Genomic DNA, 27,319 nt, shown 5'->3' on the forward strand with positions numbered 1-27,319 from the left:
GTCTCAGTTTTCTGATTTTCATAGAAGAGTTTAAGAGTAGCTAAAGGAATAAGAAAACAAGTAAATGATGCATCTCCTTCCATATTTAGCAGTCTCTACTTCTTAGTTGTAAGCTCAGAACTCCCTCTTATCACTATAGTGCCATTTTTTATCCGAATCTGACTTTTCTTAGACAGAGTCCCAGTTTTCTTATTTTCATAGGAGAGTTTAAGTGTAGCTAAAGGAATAAGAAAACAACTAAATAATGCATCTCCTTCCTTATTTAGGTGTCTTTACTTCTTAGTTATAAGATCAGAACTCCCTCTTGTCAATATAGCGTCATTTTTGCTCTCAATATGACTTTTCTTAAATAGAGTCCCAGTTTTCTGATTTTCATAGGAGAGTTTTAGTGTAGCTAAAGGAATAAGAAAACAAGTAATGATGCATCTCCTTCCACATTTAGTAGTCTCTACTTCTTATTTGTGAGCTCATAACTCCCTCTTGTCAATATAGTGCCATTTTGGATCAGAATATGACTTTTCTTAAACAAAGTCCCAATTTTCTGATTTTCATAAGAGAGTTTCGGTGTAACTAAAAGAATAAGAAAACAAGTAAATTGATGCATCTACTTCTATATTTAGGAGTCTGTACTTCCTATTTGTAAGATCAGAACACCCTCTTGTCAATATAGGGCCATTTTTTTATCCGAATCTGACTTTTCTTAGCCAGAGTCCTAGTTTTCTGATTTTTATAGGAGAGTTTTAGTGTAGCTAAAGGAATAAGAAAACAACTAAATTGATGCATCTCCTTCCACATTTAGGAGTCTCTACTTCTTATTTGTAACCTCATAACTCCCTCTTGTCAATATAGTGCAATTTTTGGATCAGAATATGACTTTTCTTAAACAAAGTCCCAATTTTCTGATTTTCATAAGAGAGTTTTGGTGTAACTAAAAGAATGAGAAAACAAGTAAATTATGCATCTCCTTCCATATTTAGGAGTCTCTACTTCATATTAGTAAGATCAGAACTCGCGCTTGTCAATATAATTCCATTTTGGATAAGAATATGACTTTTCTTAAACAAAGTCTCAGTTTTCTGATTTTCATAGGAGAGTATAAGTGTAGCTAATGGAATAAGAAAACAAGTAAATGATGCATCTCCTTCCACATTTAGCAGTTTCTAATTCTTAGTTGTAAGCTCAGAATACCCTCTTGTCAATATAGTGCCATTTTTTTATCCGAATCTGACTTTTCTTAGACAGAGTCCCAGTTTTCTGATTTTTATGGGAGAGTTTTAAGGTAGCTAAAGGAATAAGAAAACAAGTAAATTGATGCATCTCCTTCCACATTTAGGAGTCTCTACTTCTTATTTGTATGCTCAGAACTCCCTCTTGTCAATATAATGCCATTTTGGATCAGAATATGATTTTTCTTAAACAGAGTCCCAGTTTTCTGTTTTTCATAGGAGAGTTTAAGTGTAGCTAAAGGAATAAGAAAACAAGTAAATGATGCATCTCCTTCCACATTTAGGAGTCATTACTTCTTAGTTGTAAGCTCAGAACTCCCTCTTGTCAACATAGTGCTATTTTTTTTATCCGAATCTGAGTTTTCTTAGACAGAGTCCCAATTTTCTGATTTTTATAGGAGAGTTTTAGTGTAGCTAAAGGAATAAGAAAACAAGTAAATTGATGCATCTCCTTCCACATTTAGGAGTCTCTACTTCTTATTTGTAAGCTCATAACTCCCTCTTGTCAATATAGTGCCATTTTGGATCAGAATATGATTTTTCTTATACAGAGTCCCAATTTTCTGTTTTTCATAGGAGAGTTTAAGTGTAGCTAAAGGAATAAGAAAAAAAGTAAATGATGCATCTCCTTCCACATTTAGGAGTCTTTACTTCTTAGGTTGCAAGCTCAGAACTCCCTCTTGTCATTTTTTATCTGAATATGACTTTTCTTAAACAGAGTCCCAGTTTTCTGATTTTCATAGGAGAGTTTAAGTGTAGCTAAAGGAATAAGAAAACAAGTAAATGATGCATCTCCTTCCACATTTAGGAGTCTTTACTTCTTAGTTGTAAGCTCAGAACTCCCTCTTGTCAATATAGCGCTATTTTTGATCTGAATATGACTTTTCTTAAACAGAGTCCCAGTTTTCTGATTTTCATAGGAGAGTTTAAGTGTAGCTAAAGGAATAAGAAAACAAGTAAATGATGCATCTCCTTACACATTTAGGAGTCTTTACTTCTTAGTTGTAAGCTCAGAACTCCCTCTTGTCAATATAGCGCTATTTTTGATCTGAATATGACTTTTCTTAAACAGAGTCCCACTTTTCTGATTTTCATATGAGAGTTTAAGTGTAGCTAAAGGAATAAGAAAACAAGTAAATGATGCATCTCCTTCCTTATTTAGGAGTCTTTACTTCTTAGTTATAAGCTCAGAACTCCCTCTTGTCAATATAGCGCCAGTTTTGAGCTGAATATGACTTTTCTTAAATAGAGTCCCAGTTTTCTGATTTTCATAGGAGAGTTTTAGTGTAGCTTAAGTAATAAGAAAACAAGTAATGATGCATCTCCTTCCACATTTCGGAGTCTATACTTCTTATTTGTAAGCTCATAACTCCCTCTAGTCAATATAGTGCCATTTTGGATCAGAATATGACTTTTCTTAAACAAAGTCCCAATTTTCTGATTTTCATAAAGATGTGATCCTCCCAAGGATCGGCACTCTCAGGAGAAAGAAAAAAAGATGCTGCAGAAGCAGCGATTCACTCTTAGGAGAAAACAAAGAGAATAGAGATGATAAAGATGCTGCACAAGCAGCGAATCACTCTCAAAGAGACAAAGGATTTCGTCCAGATTTGATAAAGGAAGAGAGAGTTTTAGTTGATAAAAGTTTGATGATCCAATCCAGGATGAGTTCTCATAAGAGATTACAAGATTATTTAAAGAGAAGAAATGTAGAAAAACAAGGCAAACTCGAAAATGACAAGGAAATAAATGCAAAGTTTGAATAACTCTTCAAGTCACTTCTCCAGCCTCTTGAACTTCCCTTGGACGAAAGTTGTCTTGGGCTTAAGTCCTTGAATCAACAATTGGGCCTTGAGAGAAGTAGACACCATTGCCTCCTTAAAAACCTTCCTTTGGGAAACCCATTGGGACAAAACCAAAGGTAAGGGAAAAAGAGTACAACTGGGCCACTTACCCAATTGTTGATCTACTTGAGCCTGAATCAAAACCACTGTGGTTTGTAATCCATCTTCTCCAGCCTGGCTCAAGCGATCTTCTTTGTTCCATAGATAAGTAGGTATCTCGCCAATGCCTTCCTTGAGCTTATTAGCCTTAGCTCCTTTGTTTTTAGACCAATATCTCTCGGCTACAAGCTGATCCTTAGCTCCATGCTCTGGTTCAAGCTCTCCTTTCTTGATGCTGCTCAGTATCACATCATCCTCCCCCAGTTGAAAAGGATTTGTCCCCAAATCAGAACCATCTGCCAAGAACAAAGCTAAGTTAGAACCATTAGAACTTGAATTCGGATAATGCTTACCTTGCAAGTATGTTTCGGCAGTGATCCGTATTGGAGTTTGAGGTGTTCCATGCTTCCTAGCATCCTTGAGGTCAGAGTGTTCAAGTTCCACACGTCCTCTAGCCCTCATTCCTTTTCCTTGTTCGTTTTGAGCTCCTTTTTCAGTGGTGGTTTGATCGTTTACAAGCTCCTTTTGCTTAAGCCTCTTTTTGGTGAAGATAAGGCCTTCAGATGGGTTCTTCATAGGAAAGATGCAATCTATTTGTCCAAACTGAATTCTGTTCCAGTATTTATCTTCTAAAGGTTCAGTTGGCCTAAGAAAATCATCCTTAGAGTCCTGCAAAACAAAAGATCTTCCACTCGGCAGCTCCGGTGCAACATTAGATAAACTCAAAATAGTTTCTTTATAAGCAGACTTACGACTAGATGATTGAGAGATTAGAGTTCTTTGGATATTACCAGATTTGGCAAGGAAGTTTGATTGCTTGTAGGTGTTGTTCTCAGCCTGTTTTCCTTTCTTCTTTTGATCTTGATAAATCTCGAAAGGTGTCATTGGAACAAGGATGTGCTTCCTGCCTTTGAACTCAAAAGAATACTTGATGTGATCCTGGTAAGGATCTGCCCTTGATCGTCACTCTAATGACTGGAACTTGATGAAATAGGCCTTGGAAACAATCGGAGACTATTCAAGGGACTTGGGGAATCGATAGGACACACACAAGAGTCGCGGAACACTCTTGATACGCCTACTTGAATCTTCTAAGTGATATAACACACACAAAGTCGATTCAAGGTGTTTGAAGGATATGACACACCAACAAACGTGATCTTAATCTTTAAAGAAAGAGTTTGAGAATAAAAGATAAGATTTTTTGATACAAAGGAGTTCAAGCGAATATAAAGAAGAAAGAAAGAAGAGATGAGTCTCACAAACATTAACTCAATCTCAGAAATAAACAAAGAACAAGCTGTCAAGTTTGAATTCGATTTAGACGCTCCTCTTGATGAAACAGCTCGGGCTTTAAGCTTTGTGGACTTAGGCAAAATAGAGATCCATTCTTGCCTCATTAAAAACCTATCTCAAGAAAACCCAATGGGACAAAACTTGAGATAGGGAAAAAGAGTACAAGCCTGGATCTCAAGCCCACTTAGCCATCTTGGACTTGGATCACAATCAGGGTGCTTGGGATCGGCTCTTTTCCCTCCTGAATCGAGTCAAGGCCTTTGATGATAGCTCCAATGATTTGCTTGAGCTTCTTAGTCCTTGATCGAGTCATTGGACCACTTGGAACGCTTAAAAGATCTTCTTGATCAGCTACAAGCTCTAGTTCCTCAGCTACTTGCTCTCCATCTTCTAGTTCCAACTCCAAGTCTTTGTTGTTGCTTTCCAGAATCATATCATCCCCCTCTTCTTGAAAAAGATTTGACCTCAAATCTGGATCATCTGCACAAAAGGGAGCTAAGTCAGCAACATTAAAGCTAGGACTAATATTGTACTTACCTCGGAGATCTAGTTGATAAGCATTGTTATGAATCCTCTTGATGATCTTGAACGGTCCATCAATCCTCGGCATAAGTTTTGATTTCCTTTCAGCCGGGAACCTTTCTTTCCTTAGGTGAACCCAGACTTGGTCGCCAACTTCAAAGATCATCTCTCGTCGTTTCTTGTTAGCTTGTTCCACATAGAGCTTAGTCTTTTCCTCTATATTTTTCTTGGCTTTCTCATGGATCTGCTTCACTAGCTCGGCCTTCTTTTGCCCATCAATACTAGCTCTTTCACTCAAAGGAATGGGGGTTAGATCCAAAGGAGTTATAGGATTAAAGCCATAGACAATTTCAAATGGTGAAAATTTAGAAGCAGTGTGCATCGAGTGATTATAAGCGAATTCAACCTGAGGTAAACGTTCTTCCCATGATTTAAGATTTTACTTAACTAATGCACGTAGTAAAGTAGACAGAGTTCTATTTACTACTTCAGTTTGTCCATCAGTTTGCGGATGACATGTAGTAGAGAATAGAAGCTTAGTTCCTAGCTTAGACCATAATGTTTTCCAAAAATAACTAAGAAACTTAGTATCACGATCAGAAACAATGGTCCTAGGCATGCCATGCAAACGAACTACTTCTTTAAAGAATAGATTGGCTACATGAGATGCATCATCGGTTTTATTGCATGCAATGAAATGAGCCATCTTTGAGAATCTATCCACAACAACGAATATAGAATCCTTTCCTGTTCTAGTCCTAGGCAAGCCAAGTACGAAATCCATAGAGATATCAACCCAGGGGTGAGAAGGAATAGGTAATGGAGAGTACAAACCATGGGGCTTAACCTTAGACTTAGCCTGTTTACAAGTTGCACATCTCTCGCAGATTCTCTCTACGTCTCTCTTCATGTGAGGCCAGTAGAAGTGATCTTGCATTACTTTCAAAGTTTTAGTAATGCCAAAATGACCCATGAGACCTCCCCCGTGTGCTTCCCTGACTAAAAGATCTCAAATAGAACAGTTAGGAATGCATAGGCGATTATCATAAAAGAGAAAACCATCTTGCCTGAAATAATGGTCTTTGGCAAATTTTTCACATGATTGGTATTTCTCTCCTAAGTCAGAATCTGACACGTACATATGTTTAAGCTGTTCAAATCCTATAAGCTTAACATCAAGAGTAGAGATCAAAGCATACCTTCGAGACAATGCATCGGCAACTACATTGTCTTTACCTTGTTTGTACTTGATCACATAGGGAAATGTTTCTATGAATTCTACCCACCTTGCGTGTCTCTTGTTAATTTTTTGCTGCCCTTTTAGATGCTTAAGAGACTCATGATCCGTGTGTATGACGAACTCCTTGGGCCAAAGATAATGTTGCCATGTTTTCAAGGCTCGGACCAGGGCATAGAGTTCTTTGTCATATGTAGGGTAGTTAAGTGTGGCGCCTCCAAGTTTCTCACTAAAGAATGTTATAGGCTTCCGATCCTGCATCAAAACAGCACCAATACCTACTCCAGAGGCATCACATTCGATTTCAAATGTTTTAAGGAAATCAGGTAAAATTAAGAGGGGAGCATTAGTAAGCTTATCCTTTAAGGCTCGGAATGCATCTTCTTGCGCTTGTTCCCACTTGAATCCAACTTCTTTCTTGATTATCTCAGTAAGTGGAGCAGCAATGGTGCTAAAGTCCTTCACAAACCTCCTATAGAATCCGGCTAAGCCGTGAAAACTCCTTACTTCACTCACGGTCTTAGGACTTGGCCATTCCTTTATTGCTTTCACCTTCTCTTCATCGACCTTGATTCCATCTGCCTAAAAATACCAAGTTATCTGTGCAGAATGTGCATTTCTTAAGATTGACATACAATTTTTCTTTCCTAAGCACATCTAAGACAAATTTCAAATGCAAGACATGATCGCTTAGACTCTTACTATAGACCAATATGTCATCAAAGTAAACGACCACAAAAACACCTATAAACACCCTAAGAACATGATTCATTAATCTCATAAAGGTGCTAGGTGCGTTTGTCAAGCCAAAAGGCATGGCTAACCACTCGTATAGGCCATGCTTTGTCTTAAAAGCAGTTTTCCACTCATCTCCCTCTTTCATCCTAATTTGATGATATCCACTCTTAAGATCAATTTTAGAGAAAATGCTAGACCCATGCAACTCATCTAACATGTCGTCTAACCTAGGAATTGGATGCCTATACTTAACCGTTATATTGTTAATTGCTCGACAATCAACACACATGCGCCAGCTTCCATCCTTTTTAGGCACAAGTAACACGGGCACAGCACAAGGGCTCATGCTCTCTCTGATATGGCCTTTCTCCATGAGCTCGTTCACTTGTCTTTGTAGCTCTTTAGTTTCTACCGGGTTGGTTATGTAGGCAGATCGATTAGGTAATGAAGCTCCGGGAATGAAATCTATTTGATGTTCAATGCCTCTAATTGGTGGCAACTCCTTAGGATTATCCTCCGGGAACACGTCATTATAAGCCTGCAATAGATCATTCATTTCACTCGGTAGCACCGGTGTGATGTTAGTGAGACTAACAAGAGATTCTTTAAAGACAAATAGTAAAACCGGTTGCTTGGATATCAAGGCTCTTGCTACATCACCAGCTTTTAGGAAAAAGTTCGATGATTTGTTCACGAGTTTCTCCTTTTGTTTTAGTTGGAGCTGATCTTGATACACTTCTTGAGGTGTTAGAGGCACCAAAGTTGTTTTCCTGCCATTGAAAACAAACGTGATACGATCCTAGGTGATCAACTCTGAAGCAAGGGCAATAGATGTAGCGATATAATGGCCAAGCTGTATCGATGAGGCGATAGGGTGATGGTGGTGACACGATGATGGTTCGATGAGGATGATGGAGACTCGGCGGATCGAGTCGTGGATGTGTGATGGCGCGGCGGATCGATGAAGGGAGATGATGGTTTGATGCGGCGGATCGAATAAGATGAGAGGGTGGATGGTGTGATGATCGACTGTTGGAATGGAGAGATAGTAGAATCTCTTGTAAACAGATTAGTTTTAAGAGATTCGAATTTCAGAGTTTTTGAGTTCTCAGAAATCAAAGAGAGAAGAACACGTTAAAAGTTTGATCAAAATTCTTCACTGAATAACACTTAGGCGATTTTCTCTCTTAAATAGACTTAGAGAGAAATCGCAGCCCTAATACAAAACTACATAAAGTCTGAAATGAAAACAACACGAAGTTTGATTTAAAAATAAAACAGCGAGGCGTCCCTTCTAAATCCTAGGTGGTGCGCCTAAAACAACTAGTGCACAAGTCAATGTGACTTTGCATGTTATTACCCATTAGTAATAACTTCTAAGTAACTCGACGTAGCAATGATTTCTGCCTCGTTAAAAACCTTGGAGAAGAACCTCCTTGCCTTCCAAAATCTTCACCAAGGAAAAGAGTACAGAATCATCACCTAAGTTACCTAGTCATTGTTACTGGGTTCTTCATTCTTCAAGATAGAGATGTTGAAGATGTGAGCTCCAGCCTCCTGGTGATCGCTGTCCTCTGTGGCAATGAGTGCGTGAGCCTCCTTAGCCATCTCTCTAGCTCTGGAACGAGTAATCCTGCCAGCTACCTCTGGTTCCTCCTCCTCTGAGCTGGTCACGATCATATCATCTTCTCCCTCTTGAAAAGGATTTGTCCTCAAATCTGAATCTGCAACATAAGGAAGCAAGTCAGAAACATTGAAAGTATCAGAAACATCATACTTACCTTGAAGATCAATCTGATAGGCGTTGTTGTTGATTCTTTTGATGACTGCGAATGGTCCATCAACTCTGGGCATCAGCTTGTTCTTTCGCTCAGCTGGAATTCGCTCCTTCCTCAGATGGATCCACACCAGATCTCCTTCTTCGAAAATCAGTTCCTTTCGTCCTTTGTTGGCATGTTTCTCATACTGCTTTGTCTTCTTCTCGATGTTCTCCTTAGCCTTAGCATGTATTCTTCGGACCTGTTCAGCTTTCTCCTTGCCATTCAAACTGCATTTTCCACTTAAAGGCAAAGGGATCAAGTCTAGAGGTGATTGTGGGTTAAACCCATATACACTTTCAAAAGGAGAAAAGAGAGTAGCGGAATGCTTAGCGTGATTGTAAGCAAACTCGACATGAGGCAGACACTCTTCCCATGTCTTGAGGTTACTTTTCACCAAAGTCCTTAGGAGTGTGGACAACGTTCTATTCACCACCTCGGTCTGTCCATCGGTCTGAGGATGACACGTAGTCGAGAATGAGAGCTTTGTTCCCAGCTTAGCCCAAAGCGTTCGCCAAAAATGTCCTAAGAACTTCGTGTCTCGATCTGAAACGATAACCTGTGGCATTCCATGCAGTCTCACTACTTCCCTGAAAAACAAGTTAGCTACATTCACAGCGTCATCTGTCTTGTGGCTAGCGATGAAGTGAGCCATCTTGCTAAACCTGTCAACAACTACAAAAATAGAATCTCTACCATTTCTGGTTCGAGGTAAGCCAATTACAAAATCCATAGAGATATTAGTCCAATGTTGAGAAGGAATAGGCAAAGGAGTATACAAACTGTGAGGTTGAACTTTACTCTTAGCCATTTTACATACGACACATCTAGAACAGATTTTCTCAACGTCTTTCTTCATGTTCGGCAAGTAGAAGTGCTCTTGTAGCCCAAGAAGTGTCTTTGTGACACCGAAATGTCCAGCTAATCCACCTCCATGAGCTTCTCGTACCAGTAACTCTCGAATGGATCCTCGTGGTATGCACAATCGGTTACTGAAGAACAAGTATCCATCCTGTCTATAAAATTTCTCACAGGCAAACTTATGACATTTGGCATAGCTCTCAGAAAAGTCAGTGTCAGATTCATAAAGATCTATAATATGCTCAAATCCAATCAACTTTGATGTTAAAGTCGAAATAAGAGTGTACCTCCGGGATAATGCATCTGCGACCACATTATCTTTACCTTTTTTGTACTTAACAATGTATGGGAATGTCTCAATGAACTCCATCCATCGCCCATGTCTTTTGTTAAGCTTCTGCTGACCCTTGAGGTGCTTTAGAGACTTGTGATCGGTATGAATGACGAATTCCTTAGGCCATAGGTAATGCTGCCACGTCTGGAGAGCTCGAACCAATGCGTATAACTCCTTGTCATACGTGGGATAATTCAGCGTTGATCCTCCTAACTTTTCGCTGAAGTAAGCGACGGGCTTCGTATCCTGCATAAGAACTGCTCCAATACCTACACCAGAAGCATCGCATTCAATCTCAAAAGTCTTAGTAAAATCAGGAAGTACTAGTAAGGGCGAATTGATAAGCTTCTCTTTAAGGGCTGTAAAAGCCTGTTCTTGCGCCTCTCCCCACTTGAACCCCACGTCTTTCTTTATCACTTCTGTTAAAGCCGCGGCTATGGTGCTGAAGTCACGAACAAAACGCCTGTAGAACCCTGCTAAACCATGGAAGCTTCGGACTTCTCCAATATTCTTGGGGGTTGGCCACTCCTTGATAGCTTTTATCTTCTCTTCATCTACTTTAACTCCTCCTGCACTTACTACAAAGCCTAAGAAAACAATCTTGTTGGTGCAGAATGAACATTTAGATAAATTAGCAAAGAGAGATTGAGAGCGAAGAACATCAAGAACCGATCTGATGTGATCTAGATGTTCTTCCAAACCTTTACTGTAGATGAGGATATCGTCGAAATAAACCACTACGAACACGCCAATGAATGGTCTCAGGGCATGGTTCATTAGTCTCATGAAGGTGATGGGAGCATTGGTGAGGCCAAAAGGCATAACTAGCCACTCGTAGAGTCCGTGCTTTGTCTTGAATGCCGTCTTCACTCATCCCCTTCCTTCATTCTGATCTGATGATACCCACTCTTCAAGTCTATCTTAGAGAAGATTGTCGATCCACAGAGCTCATCTAGCATATCATCTAGTCTTGGAATCGGATGCCTATACTTCACAGTGATGTTGTTGATAGCTCGGCAGTCTACACACATCCTCCAGGAACCATCTTTCTTTGGCACCAACAGAACTGGAACCGCACATGGACTCAAGCTTTCTCGGATATGGCCCTTGCTCATCAGCTCTTCCACTTGCTTATGCAGCTTCTTAGTCTCTACAGGATTGGTTCGGTATGCTGGCCTGTTAGGTAAGGCTGATCCTGGTACCAAGTCAATCTGATGCTCTATCCCACGAATTGGAGGTAGCCCTGGTGGAATTTCTACTGGAAAAACGTCCTTGTATTCCTGCAAAATCTCAAACATAGCACTAGGAAGCTCCTGTGAAGGGTTAGTACTAACAAGGGATTCCTTGTACACAAACATAAAAGTAGTCATTTCAGGATCAAAGAGTTTAGAAAATTCACTGTGGTTTATGTAGAGGCTGTTGGCGACTTTCTCCTTCTCCTTGAGCTTCATCTGGATCTGATCTTGATAAATCTCGGTAGGCGTGAGAGGTAGGAGGGTAATTTTGCGACCTTTGAACTCGAATGAGTGCATGTTGGTATTACCGTCGTGTATCACCCTACGATCTGATTGCCACGGTCTCTCTAGCAACACATGACTCGAACCCATGGGAATGACGTCACATAGAATCTCATCTTCATACTTCCCAATAGATAGAGAAACCATCACTTGCTGAGATACGGTCAAGGCTCCACTGTCATTCAACCACTGAAGCTTGTACGGTCTCGGATGAGGAATAGTCTTGAGCTGGAGCCTTCTTAACCATCTGTTCGCTTGCAGCATTAGTACAACTTCCTCCATCTATGATCAGGCTACAAACTTTCTCTTTAATGAAGCATCTCGTATGAAACAGGTTCTCTCGCTGACAAGTCTCTTCAGGTTGACTCTGAACATTCAAATCCTTATGGCAACCAGCATCTTGCCCACGGCAGCAGCTTCTTCCTCTTCCTCTATTTCTTATTCGGCCTCTGAATCCTCTTGAGGAACTATCTCTCCTCCCTCTTATAACAAGAAAACCTTCTTGTTTGGACAATCTCAAGAGTAATGTCCCATTCCTTGACATTTGAAACACCTCACATTGCTGATAGAAGTATCACTTCTTGGTTTAAACTCAGCTTTAGCTTCTTCTTTAAGTCCAGTAGAGGGTGGTTTAATGTCTCTGGAGTAAGCTGGCTTGCTGATCTCCTTAGGCTTAGGCACACTAGGCGTGAATGTGGACTTGAAATTTCGCCTCTTGACTTGAGATTCTACCAATTCAGCCTTATGCACCATCTCTTGTATGTCTGCAAAATCCTGAAGTTCCACCTTGTCTTGAATTTCTCGGTTAAGTCCTCCAAGAAATCTTGACATGACCATCTCTTCTCCTTCTCGTAAATCTGCACGAATGAGCAAAGTTTCCAATTCCTGATAATAATCTCGAACAGATTTCGTACCTTGGACGAGGCGCCTAAGCTTGTTGAGTATTTTGCGCTGATGATGGGCCGGAACGAACCGCTTCCTCATTTGTATAACAAGCTGATCCCAAGTAGTAATCGGAAGTTCCCTCAGGCGATTTCTGGTGACTCCCAACTGCTCCCACCATAGAAGCGCATACCCATGAAATTCTGAAACGGCAATCTTCACCTTGTTGAGCTCGTAAGTTCCTTGGACCAGAAAATTAGACTCCATCTTTCTTTCCCAATCTAGATAAGCTTCGGGATCATTAGTTCCATGGAAAGGGGGATACTGGATTTTGATGTGACGCAGCTGCTGACGTAGAGGATCATAATCTCGACCATGTCCTCGGCCTCGATCTCGTCTCACAGTTTCTCTGCTATGATCAGAAGCTTCGTCCTCCTCATAATATTCTGGGTCTGATTCCAGGGTAACTCGATGCCCAGCAATATGTTCCTCTCTGCGGTGCTGACGATCTACTTTGGGGCCATCTCGTTCGGCACCAGTAGGATTCCTTCTCGGATTAAACGTAGTCTCTCTGCCCCCAATCTGGCTTCGACTGGACATAGCTTTAGTCCTGGTTTCGGAAGGTGTTGGGTGGCGTGGAAGTTTCCGGGAAGATCCTATGTGTCCTTTACCCTTTGCTAAGCGCATTGCTTCCGAAGGAGTTGGAGTTTGAGACGACTCTTCTCCACTTGCACTGAGGTCTTTGAGCAGATCATTCATCTTCGTCTCGAACTTGTCATTGAGTTGTTCGATTTGTTGTGTGAGCTGAGTTGCGATGGCTTGATTCGCTTCTTTAATTTGTTGAGACATTGCTCGGTTCAGAGCTTTCATCGCCTCAGCCGAAAGCTCCATGGTACCTGAAAAAAATTAAAAAAAAAAACTCGCAGTAACTTGTTCTAGAAGGAATCACAAAAACAGTAAAACTACACTCATCATAAAAAAAAAATTAAACGATCCCCACAAAATCTAAAAACAAACTTAAAGAACTAAAAAATTTTAACGAAATTTTTTTTTTTTTTTTTTTTTTTTTTTTTTAACGAAATCTCAAAAAAAAGATTTCCTAACAAGCCTACACGAAAAAAAAACGATGAACACGAACCCTAGCTAATTCGAAAACTACGAATCCTAACAAACTATGGACACAAAAACACAAAGCGATGAACAACGAATTATCAAGTCTACTAAATCGAAAACACGAGTTATCAAACCTAACTAAATCAAAAACAATTGAAACCCTAGACACAATCTATCAGACTCGATACGAAGCAGATAAACAGCGTTTAAAAGAGAGAAACAGATTGATGCTCACAAAACCGAACTCGCTAAACCCTAATAACACAGATACGAAAATTCAAAGCACAGAGATTAAGGTTAGAGTTTCGCTCAGCCTTTGGTTCAGAGTTGGCTCTGATACCACGTGATACGATCCTAGGTGATCAACTCTGAAGCAAGGGCAATAGATGTAGCGATATAATGGCCAAGCTGTATCGATGAGGCGATAGGGTGATGGTGGTGACACGATGATGGTTCGATGAGGATGATGGAGACTCGGCGGATCGAGTCGTGCATGTGTGATGGCGCGGCGGATCGATGAAGGGAGATGATGGTTTGATGCTGCGGATCGAATGAGATGAGAGGGTGGATGGTGTGATGATCGATTGGTGGAATGGAGAGATAGTAGAATCTCTTGTAAACAGATTAGTTTTAAGAGATTCGAATTTCAGAGTTTTTGAGTTCTCAGAAATCAAAGAGAGAAGAACACGTTAAAAGTTTGATCAAAATTCTTCACTGAATAACACTTAGGCGATTTTCTCTCTTAAATAAACTTAGAGAGAAATCGCAGCCCTAATACAAAACTACATAAAGTCTGAAATGAAAACAACACGAAGTTTCATTTAAAAATAAAACAGCGAGGCGTCCCTTCTAAATCCTAGGTGGTGCGCCTAAAACAACTAGTGCACAAGTCAATGTGACTTTGCACGTTATTACCCATTAGTAACAACTTCTAAGTAACTCGACGTAGCAATGATTTCTGCCTCGTTAAAAACCTTGGAGAAGAACCTCCTTGCCTTCCAAAATCTTCACCAAGGAAAAGAGTACAGAATCATCACCTAAGTTACCTAGTCATTGTTACTGGGTTCTTCATTCTTCAAGATAGAGATGTTGAAGATGTGAGCTCCAGCCTCCTGGTGATCGCTGTCCTCTGTGGCAATGAGTGCGTGAGCCTCCTTAGCCATCTCTCTAGCTCTGGAACGAGTAATCCTGCCAGCTACCTCTGGTTCCTCCTCCTCTGAGCTGGTCACGATCATATCAAAATGAATGCTTATTAGTGAAACCATCGTGTATAACTCGTCTATCGGATTGCCATGGCCGGCCAAGAAGGATATGTCCAGCCTCCATAGGTAACACGTCACAAAGGATCTCATCTTGGTATCGTCCGATGGTTATAGGGACTGAGACTTGGCTATTCACTTCAAGTTCTCCATTCTCGTTTAACCATTGAAGCTTGTATGGTCTCGGATGCTTCTTAACGATTAGACCTAGCTTCTTAACCATAGCCTCACTTGCGACGTTAGTACAACTGCCCCCATCGATGATAAAACTACATACTTTCCCCTGAACAAGGCATCGAGTGTGGAATAGGTTCTCTCTTTGCTCTTGTTCTTCTGTCTTGGACTGAACATGATATGATCCTAGGTGAGGATCAAGCCCTGGACTACTCTCCAATGATTGTGATCTCTAAATTTGATGGTTAGAGGTATTGCGGAATGAAAAGAATGAATATGGCGCGAGGAAATATGATGTAACGCGGGGAAACTGCCTTGACACTTCTAAGAGAGATGAAAGATCTCTTAGACTATCAACAGAAATAAAGAGCTTGTAATGAAAGGATATAATCCGAATTCACTAATCAAGCTGGTGATCAAACGATTTAGAGAAAGTTTTAGAAATAAAAGGTTTGATAGATTGGAAAGAAAGACAAGAGCAATACATATAGAGTCTCGAACACATAGGAAATAACAAAGACAACTAAGACGACTTAAAGACTCAATGACTAAGACTTAGACTAGTTTGAATTTGAAAATAGGCTCCTCTCTTTCTTGATCGCATCTGGTGAACAAAATGGGCTAAGTTTCCATCAAGAGGCCTTTTGTGAAAGTGTTTTGAACAAGCCTCATTAAAAACCTTGTTTGGAAAACCCAATTGGGACAAAACCAAACGAAGGAAAAAAGAGCACAAGTCACAACACCTCTCTTGATGAACTCTTAAGTGGCTTGTATCACAACCAGTGTAGTTGGATTAGCACACTTAAGATTGCCCTGAATGGTGTGTAATAGCTTGTGAAAAGCTTGCTTGAACTTCATTGCTCTTGATCTCGTCATTGGACCAATCGGAAGATGCAAGTCTTTATCTTCGTCTATACTTGCTTCCTCGGGTTTCAGCTGCTCTTGGTCTTCATTCGATTCTGGTTCAGGCTCTCCTTGTTCTCCTTCAATCTCCTCCGTTCCTAAGCTGTTCTTGATCATATCATCCTCTCCCACTTGAAAAGGATTTGTCCTCAAATCTGTATCTTCTGCAAGAAAAGGAACTAAGTCAGAAACATTGAAGCTTAATGATGTGATCCTCCCAAAGATCGGCACAAAGAGGCTGGAGAGAGAGATAAAATAGAAACAGAAGGTGCGGAATAGACTTCTGTTCTGAGATATAAATCGATAAAGATGTTGCTAAGCAACGAATTCGACCACAAAAGAGAGATAAGAGAGGATAAAGATGTTGCACAAAGCAACGAGTCACTCTCTGAGATAGATGAGAAATGATAAAGATGTTGCACAAGACAACGAATCAGTCTCAAAAGACAAAGAGAAGTTTTCTCACAGTTTTGATAAGAGAAAGAGTTTTGATAAAAAGAGTTTGATTAATTTTTGGTGATCCAATCCAGGATAAATAACCCTGAGATCTTACATGAATTTATATAGGAAATAAGATGTAGAAAAAAAGCAATTTCGTAACTTGTCAAAACATTAACTTCAGAGTTGAATAACTCTTGATCTACTTTGAATTTTGACTAACTCTTGAACTTCTTCTTCACTTGATTTGTCTCTTGATATCTTTGGACGAATTCCTTGATGGGCTAAGACAAATCTTCTCTCTGGGCTTTGTAGAAAGTCCTCCTGGATGCCAAACATAAGTTTGCAAACTTCCAAACCAATCAGGTCTAAAACACTTCAGGTATAGAACCAGAACGACCCATTTTGGAAAATAAAGAGTATCTTTGTGATCCGATGTCCATTTTTCCTGATCTTGGGCTTTTTGGAACCAGAAGAGATCCATTAAGATTCTCCAAGTGGTTTCATGTCGAAATTGTTTCGGAGGTAGGCTCGGGAGCTCGATCTTTGGCTCAGACGTGTAACCGGGCCTGAAGCAGATCCGCTGAATTGTAAAATTCATATCTTCCAAGTCTGAACTCCTTTTAAAGTGATTCCAATTCTCTATGCTTCTATGATGAATAACGATTCCAGGAAAATTACGTTCATAATTTGATTCCTTCTGTCTTGGTCGGAATCCTCCATTGAGCACGCGCAGGTCTAAATCGAGTAAGCTTGACTTTGTCTGGGTTGAAAACTGAATAACTCTTTCATCAAAACCCGGATTGAACCGATTCCACTTCGAGGAGTGCTCTAGATGAGGTGAACACATAGTACAAATGGCCTTTTGGCTGTTCCAGTTGAGATCTGACCCCATTTGTGTTGAACAATGCAGATACGTCTTCTTGGGCGTCCTCAATATCATATCATCCCCTCCCTCTTGAAAAGGTTTCGTCCTCGAAACTGCATAACCTTGGGTTGGGAATTTTTGACATGAGACTGTTGGACTCTCCTTTATTAGCATAGAATAGATGACTCCCTGTTGTTGACTCTGAGTTAGATTTGCACCGCTTTGTGGGAAGTCTCCTAACTTGCCTTTTGTTCCTTCAAAATTGAAACCCTGCTCTGTTTTTCTTGGCCTCTCTGAGAGTGCATCAACTGAATCAAATGTTCCCCTTATACTGTGCTTCGTGGCTTCCTCATTCTTTGATTCATGTTTCAGCTGATCTTTGTAGATCTCCTTTTGTTTCTGCTCCTCGGCTTTAGTTTGCTCACTTAGTGAACTTGTCACCAATAGATCGCCCTTAACCGGTAACTCCACATCTTTCTCCAAAGATGGAACTGAATCAGAAACAACATTTTCTTCCCTGAAATCTATCTTCCCATTGGCTAGAAGAACACATGTTTCCTTGCTGGTGCATTTGTCGGCATAGTGCCCTTCCTCTAAACACTTAAGACATCTCACAACAAAGGTTGGTGATGTGGAAGCCAAAACCTTGCCTTTAGGGTTTTGAGTTTCTGTGAAAGTCTTAGTGAATACCTTTTGTTTGGCAATGGGCTGCTTCTCCACTTGTTGGTAAATCGGACTGGAAACTCCATAAGTCAATTGAGAAGATCTCCTTGGCTTCTGATGCTTTCTTCGTAGTTAATCAATCATCCGATGTAACGCTTCTCCTCGGGTTTTCAATATTTGCTCAAACCGAGCCGCCAATGCTTCCATCAGGAGTTTGTTATCGTTGCTGCTGCTGGTTTCATCTTGATGATCATCCATCTTTGATCTTCAGCAAAACACAAACAGATCAAGCTTCTATGTGTGCTCTGATACCAACTGATGTGATCTTCCCAAAGATCGGCACAAAGAGGCTTGAGAGAGAGATAGATAGAAACAGAAGGTGCGGAATAGACTTCTGTTCTGAGATATAAATCGATAAAGATGTTGCTAAGCAACGAATTCGACCACAAAAGAGAGATAAGAGAAGATAAAGATGTTGCACAAAGCAACGAGTCACTCTCTGAGATAGATGAGAAATGATAAAGATGTTGCACAAGACAACGAATCACTCTCAAAAGACAAAGAGAAGTTTTCTCACAGTTTTGATAAGAGAAAGAGTTTTGATAAAAAGAGTTTGATTAATTTTTGGTCATCCAATCCAGGATAAATAATCCTGAGATCTTACATGAATTTATATAGGAAATAAGATGTAGAAAACAAAGCAATTTCGTAACTTGGCAAAAGACTAGTCAAAACATTAACTTCAGAGTTGAATAACTCTTGATCTACTTTGAATCTTGACTAACTCTTGAACTTCTTCTTCACTTGATTCGTCTCTTGATATCTTTGGACGAATTCCTTGATGGGCTAAGACAAATCTTCTCTCTGGGCTTTGTAGAAAGTCATCCTGGATGCCAAACATAAGTTTGCAAACTTCCAAACCAATCAGGCCTAAAACACTTCAGGTATAGAACCAGAACGACCCATTTTGGAAAATAAAGAGTATCTTTGTGATCCGATGTCCATTTTTCCTGATCTTGGGCTTTTTGGAACCAGAAGAGATCCATTAAGATTCTCCAAGTGGTTTCATGTCGAAATTGTTTGGGAGGTAGGCTCGGGAGCTCGATCTTTGGCTCAGACGTGTAACCGGGCCTGAAGCAGATCCGCTGAATTGTAAAATTCATATCTTCCAAGTCTGAACTCCTTTTAAAGTGATTCCAATTCTCTATGCTTCTGTGATGAATAACGATTCCAGGAAAATTACGTTCATAATTTGATTCCTTCTGTCTTGGTCGGAATCCTCCATTGAGCACGCGCAGGTCCAAATCGAGTAAGCTTGACTTTGTCTGGTTTGAAAACTGAATAACTCTTTCATCAAAATCCGGATTGAACCGATTCCACTTCGAGGAGTGCTCTAGATGAGGTGAAAACATAGTACAAATGGCCTTTTGGCTGTTCCAGTTGAGATAGGACCCCATTTGTGTTGAACAATGCAGATACGTCTTCTTGGGCGTCCTCAATATCATATCACTTGAACTCACAGAATACTTACCTTGAAGGTCCAGCTGGTAGGCATTGTTATTGATCTTTTTGACGATCTTGAAGGGTCCATCGATTTGCGGCATAAGTTTAGACTTTCTTTCATTTGGAAATCTGTCTTTTCTTAACTAAATCCACACCATGTCTCCTTCTTCAAAGATCATCTCCTTTCGGTTCTTGTTAGCATGCTTGACGTAGTACTTAGTCTTATTCTCAATGTTGATGCGCGCCTTCTCATGGATCTTTTTCACTAGCTCTGCCTTTTTCTTTCCATCTAAGCTAATTCTTTCACTCAAAGGTAAAGGCATTACATCCAAAGGTGAAGTAGGATTGAACCCGTAAACGATTTCAAATGGTGAGAACTGAGATGCAGAATGCTTAGCATGATTATAGGCGAATTCTACATGGGTAAACATTCTTCCCAAATTTTAAGGTTCTTTTTAATCAATGCACGCAACAAGGTGGACAAAGTTCTATTAACTACTTCAGTTTGACCGTCAGATTGCGGATGACATGTGGTAGAGAAAAGCAGCTTAGACCAAAGAGTTTTCCAAAAGAAACTAAGGAACTTAGTATCTCTATCAGAAACTATAGTTCTAGGCATGCCATGCAATCGAACGATATCTCTAAAGAACAAGTTAGCAACATTCATGGCATCATCGGTCTTATTACATGGAATAAAATGAGCCATTTTAGAGAACCTATCTACAACCACAAAGATAGAATCCTTACCTGTCTTGGTCCTAGGCAATCCAACGACAGTCCATAGAAATATCGTGCCATGGATGCAAAGGAATAGGCAAAGGAGTATACAAACCGTAGGGTTGTTTCTTAGCCTTAGCTTGCTTGCAAGTAACACATCGTTCACATGTCCTCTCGATGTATTTCTTCATATGTGGCCAATAAAAGTTTTCTTGGACTGTACTTAGAGTCTTGGCAACGCCAAAGTGACCCATTAGTCCACCTGCGTGAGCTTCTTTGACAAAAAGATCTCGAATAGAAGAGTTAGGTACACATCAGCTCTATAGTATTTCCCACTACCAAACTTCTCACACGAAGTATATATTTCTTTAAAATCAGCATTAGTAGGATATAGACTCTTAATGTGTTCAAAACCGAGCAGTTTAGTCTCTAAGGAATTCAAGAGAACATACCTGCGAGACAATGCATCAGCGACCACATTATCTTTACCTTTGTTGTACTTGATGACGTATGGGAAAGTCTCGATGAACTCGACCCACTTAGCATGTCTTTTGTTCAGCTTCTGTTGGCCTTTTAGATACTTGAGGGACTCATGGTCAGTGTGAATGACGAATTCTTTAGGCCAGAGATAGTGTTGCCATGTTTGGAGAGCTCTCACAAGCGCATACAGCTCCTTGTCATATGTAGGGTAATTCAGTGTAGCTCCTCCAAGTTTCTCACTGAAGAATGCAATGGGCCTCTTTTCCTGCATAAGAACAGCACCAATACCAATACCTGAGGCATCGCATTCTATCTCAAAAGTTTTAGTAAAGTCAGGGAGAGAAAGCACCGGGGAATGAGTAAGCTTGTCTTTCAAGACTTGAAATGCTTCTTCTTGTTCTTGTTCCCATTTGAATCCCACATTTTTCTTGATAACTTCGGTGAGGGGAGCCGCTAGAGTGCTAAAGTCCTTGACAAATCTTCGATAGAAACCCGCAAGTCCATGAAAGCTTCTTACTTCACTAACAGACTTTGGACTTGGCCAATCTTTAATCGCTTTTATCTTTTCTTCATCAACCTTGATTCCATCTGCACTCACAACAAAACCTAAAAAGACAAGGTTATCTGTTCCAAAAGTGCATTTCTTTAAATTCGCATACAAGGTTTCCCTTTTAAGCACTTCTAAAACCTTTCTAAGATGCTCCACATGTTCATCTAAGCTTTTGCTGTAAATTAAAATGTCATCAAAGTATACCACAACAAAATGACCTATGTAAGCTCTAAGAACATGATTCATCAACCTCATAAACGTGCTAGGCGCATTGGTCAACCCAAAGGGCATGACTAACCATTCGTATAAGCCCTGCTTAGTCTTAAAAGCAGTTTTCCATTCATCACCCTCTTTCATTCTAATCTGGTGATATCCACTCTTAAGATCTACCTTAGAAAAGATGCTAGAACCATGTAATTCATCAAGCATGTCATCTAATCTAGGTATAGGGTGTCGATACTTCACCGTGATATTATTGATGGCTCGGCAATCTACACACATTCTCCAGCTGCCATCTTTCTTTGGAACAAGTAAAACAGGTACTGCGCATGGACTCATGCTCTCACGAATGTGTCCCTTGTCCATGAGCTCGGTGACTTGCTTTTGAAGCTCTTTGGTCTCCAAAGGATTAGTCCTATAGGCTGGTTTGTTCGGAAGTGAGGCTCCGGGTATAAAGTCAATCTGATGCTCAATGCCTCTTGTTGGTGGTAAGCCCTGCGGATTCTCCTCTGGAAATACGTCTTTGAATTCCTGCAAAAGTAATCTTTAAAAACTAGTAAATAGTTTGGAAGTTGACTTCCCTTTGGTTTGGTTATCATGAGGCTCGTTGATAGAGAGTTTGTAAAGATGGTTTGCACTTTGTTCTTCTTCATAGTGATCTGGTCTTGCTGATCTTCTTGAGGAGTTAAGGGAACCAAAGTAGTTTTCTTGCCGTGATAGTCAAAGGAATAACGGTTTGTGAAACCATCGTGCATAACCCTTCTATCTGATTGCAATGGTCTTCCAAGTAAGATATGCCCCGCATCCATAGGCAAGACATCACACAGAATCTCATCCTGGTATTTGCCTATCGATATTGGCACCATAACTTGGTTTTTGACCTCCATTTCTCCAGCCTCATTCAGCCATTGTAGCTTGTAAGGTTTCAGCCTTTTCATTAGTTTCAAACCTAATTTTTCCACCATAGACTCGCTAGCCACATTAGTACAGCTTCCACCATCTATTACTAAGCTGCAGACTCTTCCTTGCACCATACATCGGCTGTGAAATAAATTTTCCCTTTGCTCGTTTCCCTCAGGCTTAGTTTGAACATTCAGAGTCCTTCTAGTTACCAATAATTCTCCTCGAGCAGGCATCTCTATTTGTTCCTCATCATCACACTGTTCTTCTTCAGTTTCCACTTCTCCATTCTCTTTAATGATCATTATCTTCTTGTTGGAACAGCTACTCGCATAGTGACCATACCCCTTGCACTTGTAACACTGAATATCTCTATTCTTGGAGGTAGTCACCACTTCTTTTCCTTTGACGCTCTGTTCTTCACCCTTAGTCTTGAAGAATGGCTTAAACTCCTTTTGGAAACTCGTTTTCTCATCCTTCTGAAAACTTGGCTTGTTGGATCCGTAGCTAGGTTTATAGTTTCTTCTCTTGAGCTGTTTCTCGAACATAATAGCCTTGTGCAACAGTTCCTCTAGTTCCACGTAGTGATGCACCTCTAATCGATCAACAATTTCTCTGTTTAATCCTCCCATGAATCTAGCCATCGTTGCTTCCCTGTCTTCATGAATATCAGCTCTCATCATGAGAGTTTCCATCTCCTTGTAGTATTCTTCTACAGATCGGCTTCCTTGGGTTAAACTCCTGAGTTTGAAATGCAGTTCTCTGTGGTAATGACTTGGTACAAATCTTCTTCTCATGATCGCCTTCAATTGGTTCCATGATTGGATGGGATCTTCTCCGATTCTTCTTCTGGTCGTGACTAGGTTATCCCACCAGCTTAGGGCATAGTCTTTAAACTCTGTTGGGGCCAGCTTTATCTTGTGCTCGGTGGTGTAGTCTCGGCAGTTAAACACAAGTTCAATCTTCTTTTCCCACTCCAAATACTCTTCCGGATCAGCTGTGCCTCTGAATTCAGGAATCGTGAGCTTGAGGCTGCCCATAGGGTCGCTAGACCTTGGCTTTCTTTCTTCTCTATCGCTTACTCTTCTTCTTGATGAACGAGCTCTAGAGGAGTTGCTGTAGTATTGCTCCGAAGCCGAATGGTCACTGCTCTTCCTTGGTTTGTCCGAAACCATCTTCTCCATGTCAGATCTCATATTTTGCAAACTCCCGCCGCATAAGAGACATCGTTTGAGTCATCATAGCGTCCATCATAAGTTTGTTCGTCGATCCGCTTGGGTTCGCGGGGTCTTCTTTCTCATGAGCCGATTCCTCCATTGTACCTGTTCAGATGACAAGTAAAAGAACCAGTAAAAGAGCTCGAAGAAAACACACGCTAGTTTTAAAATTGATCAAATTCGATACAGAACATGATACGACAATCGGACTTTTAGAAACCCTAATTCTCTCTATGAAAATTCTTTGAAATTCTGGATGACTTGTAATATAAACTAGAGAGATCAGATGCTAGAGAGCACAATTCGACTAGATTCACACAAATTGTCACGATCAAAATAGAATATGAAAAGTCATAAAATCGTTAAACACGAAAAGACACAACCTGGGTTTGGAGATTTGCTCTGATACCACTTGATATGATCCTAGGTGAGGATCAAGCCCTGGACTACTCTCCAATGATTGTGATCTCTAAATTTGATGGTTTGAGGTATTGCGGAATGAAAAGAATGAATATGGCGCGAGGAAATATGATGTAACGTGGGGAAAATGCCTTGACACTTCTAAGAGAGATGAAAGATCTCTTAGACTATCAACAGAAATAAAGAGCTTGTAATGAAAGGATATAATCCGAATTCACTAATCAAGCTGGTGATCAAACGATTTAGAGAGAGTTTTAGAAATAAAAGGTTTGATAGATTGGAAAGAAAGATAAGAGCAATACATATAGAGTCTCGAACACATAGGAAATAATAAAGACAACTAAGACGACTTAAAGACTCAATGACTAAGACTAGTTTGAATTTGAAAATAGGCTCCTCTCTTTCTTGATCGCATCTGGTGAACAAAATGGGCTAAGTTTCCATCAAGAGGCCTTTTTTGAAAGTGTTGTGAACAAGCCTCATTAAAAACCTTGTTTGGAAAACCCAATTGGGACAAAACCAAACGAAGGAAAAAAGAGCACAAGTCACAACACCTCTCTTGATGAACTCTTAAGTGGCTTGTATCACAACCAGTGTAGTTGGATTAGCACACTTAAGATTGCCCTGAATGGTGTGTAATAGCTTGTGAAAAGCTTGCTTGAACTTCATTGCTCTTGATCTCGTCATTGGACCAATCGGAAGATGCAAGTCTTTATCTTCGTCTATACTTGCTTCCTCGGGTTTCAGCTGCTCTTGGTCTTCATTCGATTCTGGTTCAGGCTCTCCTTGTTCTCCTTCAATCTCCTCCGTTCCTAAGCTGTTCTTGATCATATCAGAACACTTAGGGATCTTCGGGCTACTAGTGGCGAACCCTGAGACGGCATCTCTTCATACTCGGTCATAGATTCATGCTCAGGACTTTCTTCCTCAGACTCAATCTCTCCATCGTCTTTGATAATCATGACTCTTTTATTAGAGCACTCATTGGCGTAGTGACCACGGCCTTGGCACTTGAAACACTTTATATCTCTAGATCGACTTGTGGAGGCTTCGGTTTTGCTTTTTCCTTCTTGTTGAGTCACGAACGGCTTGTTCTCAGGCTTTGGCACCGCGATTTGCTTTCCATTTATCTGGTAATGGTTGAGCTTCTCCTCCTTTAGATAACTTGGCCTAGAAGTTGTAGATACGGCTCCATAGTTTGATTTTATCACCGGTTTCCTCTTAAGTTGTTGCTCGATAAGGATGGCCTTATGCAACATTTCCTCAACCTCCACGTAATGCTGCATCTCAAGCCGATCCTGTATATCTCGGTTTAAGCCACCTAGAAACCTTGACATTGTGGCCTCTCTATCTTCGGTGATATCAGCTCTCAACATAAGGGTTTCCATTTCTTGATAGTATTCTTCCACTGATCGGTTGCCTTGAGCCAATCTTCTGATCCTCTGATGCAATTCCCTATGATAATGGCTCGGCACAAACCTCTTCCTCGTGATAGTTTTCATTTCCTGCCAACTCTCAACAGGGTATTCTCCATTTCGTCTTCTAGAATTAACCAATTGATCCCACCAGCTTAAGGCGTAGTCGTAGAACTCGGTGGCCGCGACCCTTACTCGGTTAATCTCAGTGTAATGTTGACAGTTAAAGACCAATTCGATTTTCTTCTCCCATTCTAAGTAAGCGTCCGGATCATTTTTCCCATGAAACGAGGGAATTCGCAACTTGATTCCTCCTAGTCCGTCTTGGAGAGGTATAGGCTCGTCTCGGGCTTGTCTTTGGCGTCGGTGGTGGCTCCTAGAAGAGCTGCTATCTCGGCTGTAGTACGACTCAGCCGCTTCATCTCTTGGTGGTCTAAGTTGTTCTCTGGTTCTCTCAGGCCAATGCACGCGACTCCTTCTCCTTGTTTCTCGGTCAGTTTTTGCATCGGATTGGTGTTGCATCTCTTGCTTGAACACTTCAAACTGAGCAGCCATTAGTTCTTTCATTTTTGCGGTCATAGCCTCCATCAGAAGCTTGTTGTCTCGTTGTTGGCTTGTCTCTTCTTCTTCGATCATGGCTTTTCCTGAAAATTTTCACAAGCAAAGTCACTAGCGATCGGTTCTTTTTACAGAATCTCGATAGACACTTTAAGAGAATTTAAAAAGACGATCTCAAACGGATGCGAGTAGGAAGTTGATCGGTCAGTTTATGGTAAGACTAGTATGATCTAGATGTCTTGTGATGCAAACAATCAAGTTCTCAATAGATCTAGCACAAGTGATCATAAAATACAGATTAGAACTCGAAAAGAACTTAGATTTGAATCGGTACAACCTGATACACGACGATCCAGTGATTAGAATGGTGCTCTGATACCACTTGATGTGATCCTGGTAAGGATCTGCCCTTGATCGTCACTCTAATGACTGGAACTTGATGAAATAGGCCTTGGAAACAATCGGAGATTATTCAAGGGACTTGGGGAATCGATAGGACACACACAAGAGTCGCGGAACACTCTTGATACGCCTACTTGAATCTTCTAAGTGATATAACACACACAAAGTCGATTCAAGGTGTTTGAAGGATATGACACACCAACAAACGTGATCTTAATCTTTAAAGAAAGAGTTTGAGAATAAAAGATAAGATGTTTTGATACAAAGGAGTTCAAGCGAATATAAAGAAGAAAGAAAGAAGAGATGAGTCTCACAAACATTAACTCAATCTCGGAAATAAACAAAGAACAAGCTGTCAAGTTTGAATTCGATTTACACGCTCCTCTTTGTGCTTCCTCGTCTGCCTTAGCTTGCACGTTTAGAATCTTTTTTATCATCATAAGATCTCCTGTAGCAGCATACTCCTCATGCTCATCCACTGAATCTGAGATTTCTTTTTCATCTGCTGATTCGTACTCACCATTGTCCAAGAGAATCAGAACTCTCTTGTTAGGACATTCACTAGCAATGTGTCCTCTTCCTTGACACTTGAAGCAGACTATCTCACGAGCTCTAGTAGTGGTTGCTTCGGTTTTCACCTTGAAATCTGGTTTAGCAGGGAATGATTTAGTAGGCACCATCGGCTCAGTACTTGGTTTTTCTTCTTTAGCAAGACTTGGTTTAGCCGTAGATGAGCTAACTCCAAAAGTTGATCGAGATCCTCTCCTCTTGAGCTGTTGTTCGACTAGAATGGCTTTGTGATATATCTCCTCTAGATCAGCATAGCTTTGCATCTCCACTCTGTCTTGAACTTCTCGGTTTAACCCACTCAAGAACCTAGGGATGGTTGCTTCTTCATCTTCTTCAATACCAGCCTTGATCATCAGAGATTCCATTTCTTGTCCACACTGCTGTTTCCTTGAGTCAAGCGTCTAAGTCTCTGGTGTAGCTCCCGATGATAATGACTAGGGACAAAGCGCTTCCTCACTAGTGCTTTCAACTCATCCCAAGTATCAACAGGCGGCTCTCTATTGCGCTTGCGGCTTGTTGTGCCCACCAGTTTATGGCATAACCATAAAACTCTGTAGCAGCTAGCTTTACCATCTTG

The 27,319-nt window shown here is 40.6% G+C and overlaps 1 pseudogene; it reads right to left on the reverse strand.

Annotated features, from left to right (window-relative positions):
• Positions 1-15,678: 15,678 nt before the first annotated feature.
• On the reverse strand, positions 15,679-27,107 carry LOC112087295 (annotated as a pseudogene).
• Between the last annotated feature and the right edge of the window lie 212 nt (positions 27,108-27,319).

This window comes from Eutrema salsugineum, unplaced genomic scaffold (assembly GCF_000478725.1).
Source record: "Eutrema salsugineum unplaced genomic scaffold, Eutsalg1_0 scaffold_18, whole genome shotgun sequence".
NCBI classification, from domain to species: domain Eukaryota; kingdom Viridiplantae; phylum Streptophyta; class Magnoliopsida; order Brassicales; family Brassicaceae; genus Eutrema; species Eutrema salsugineum.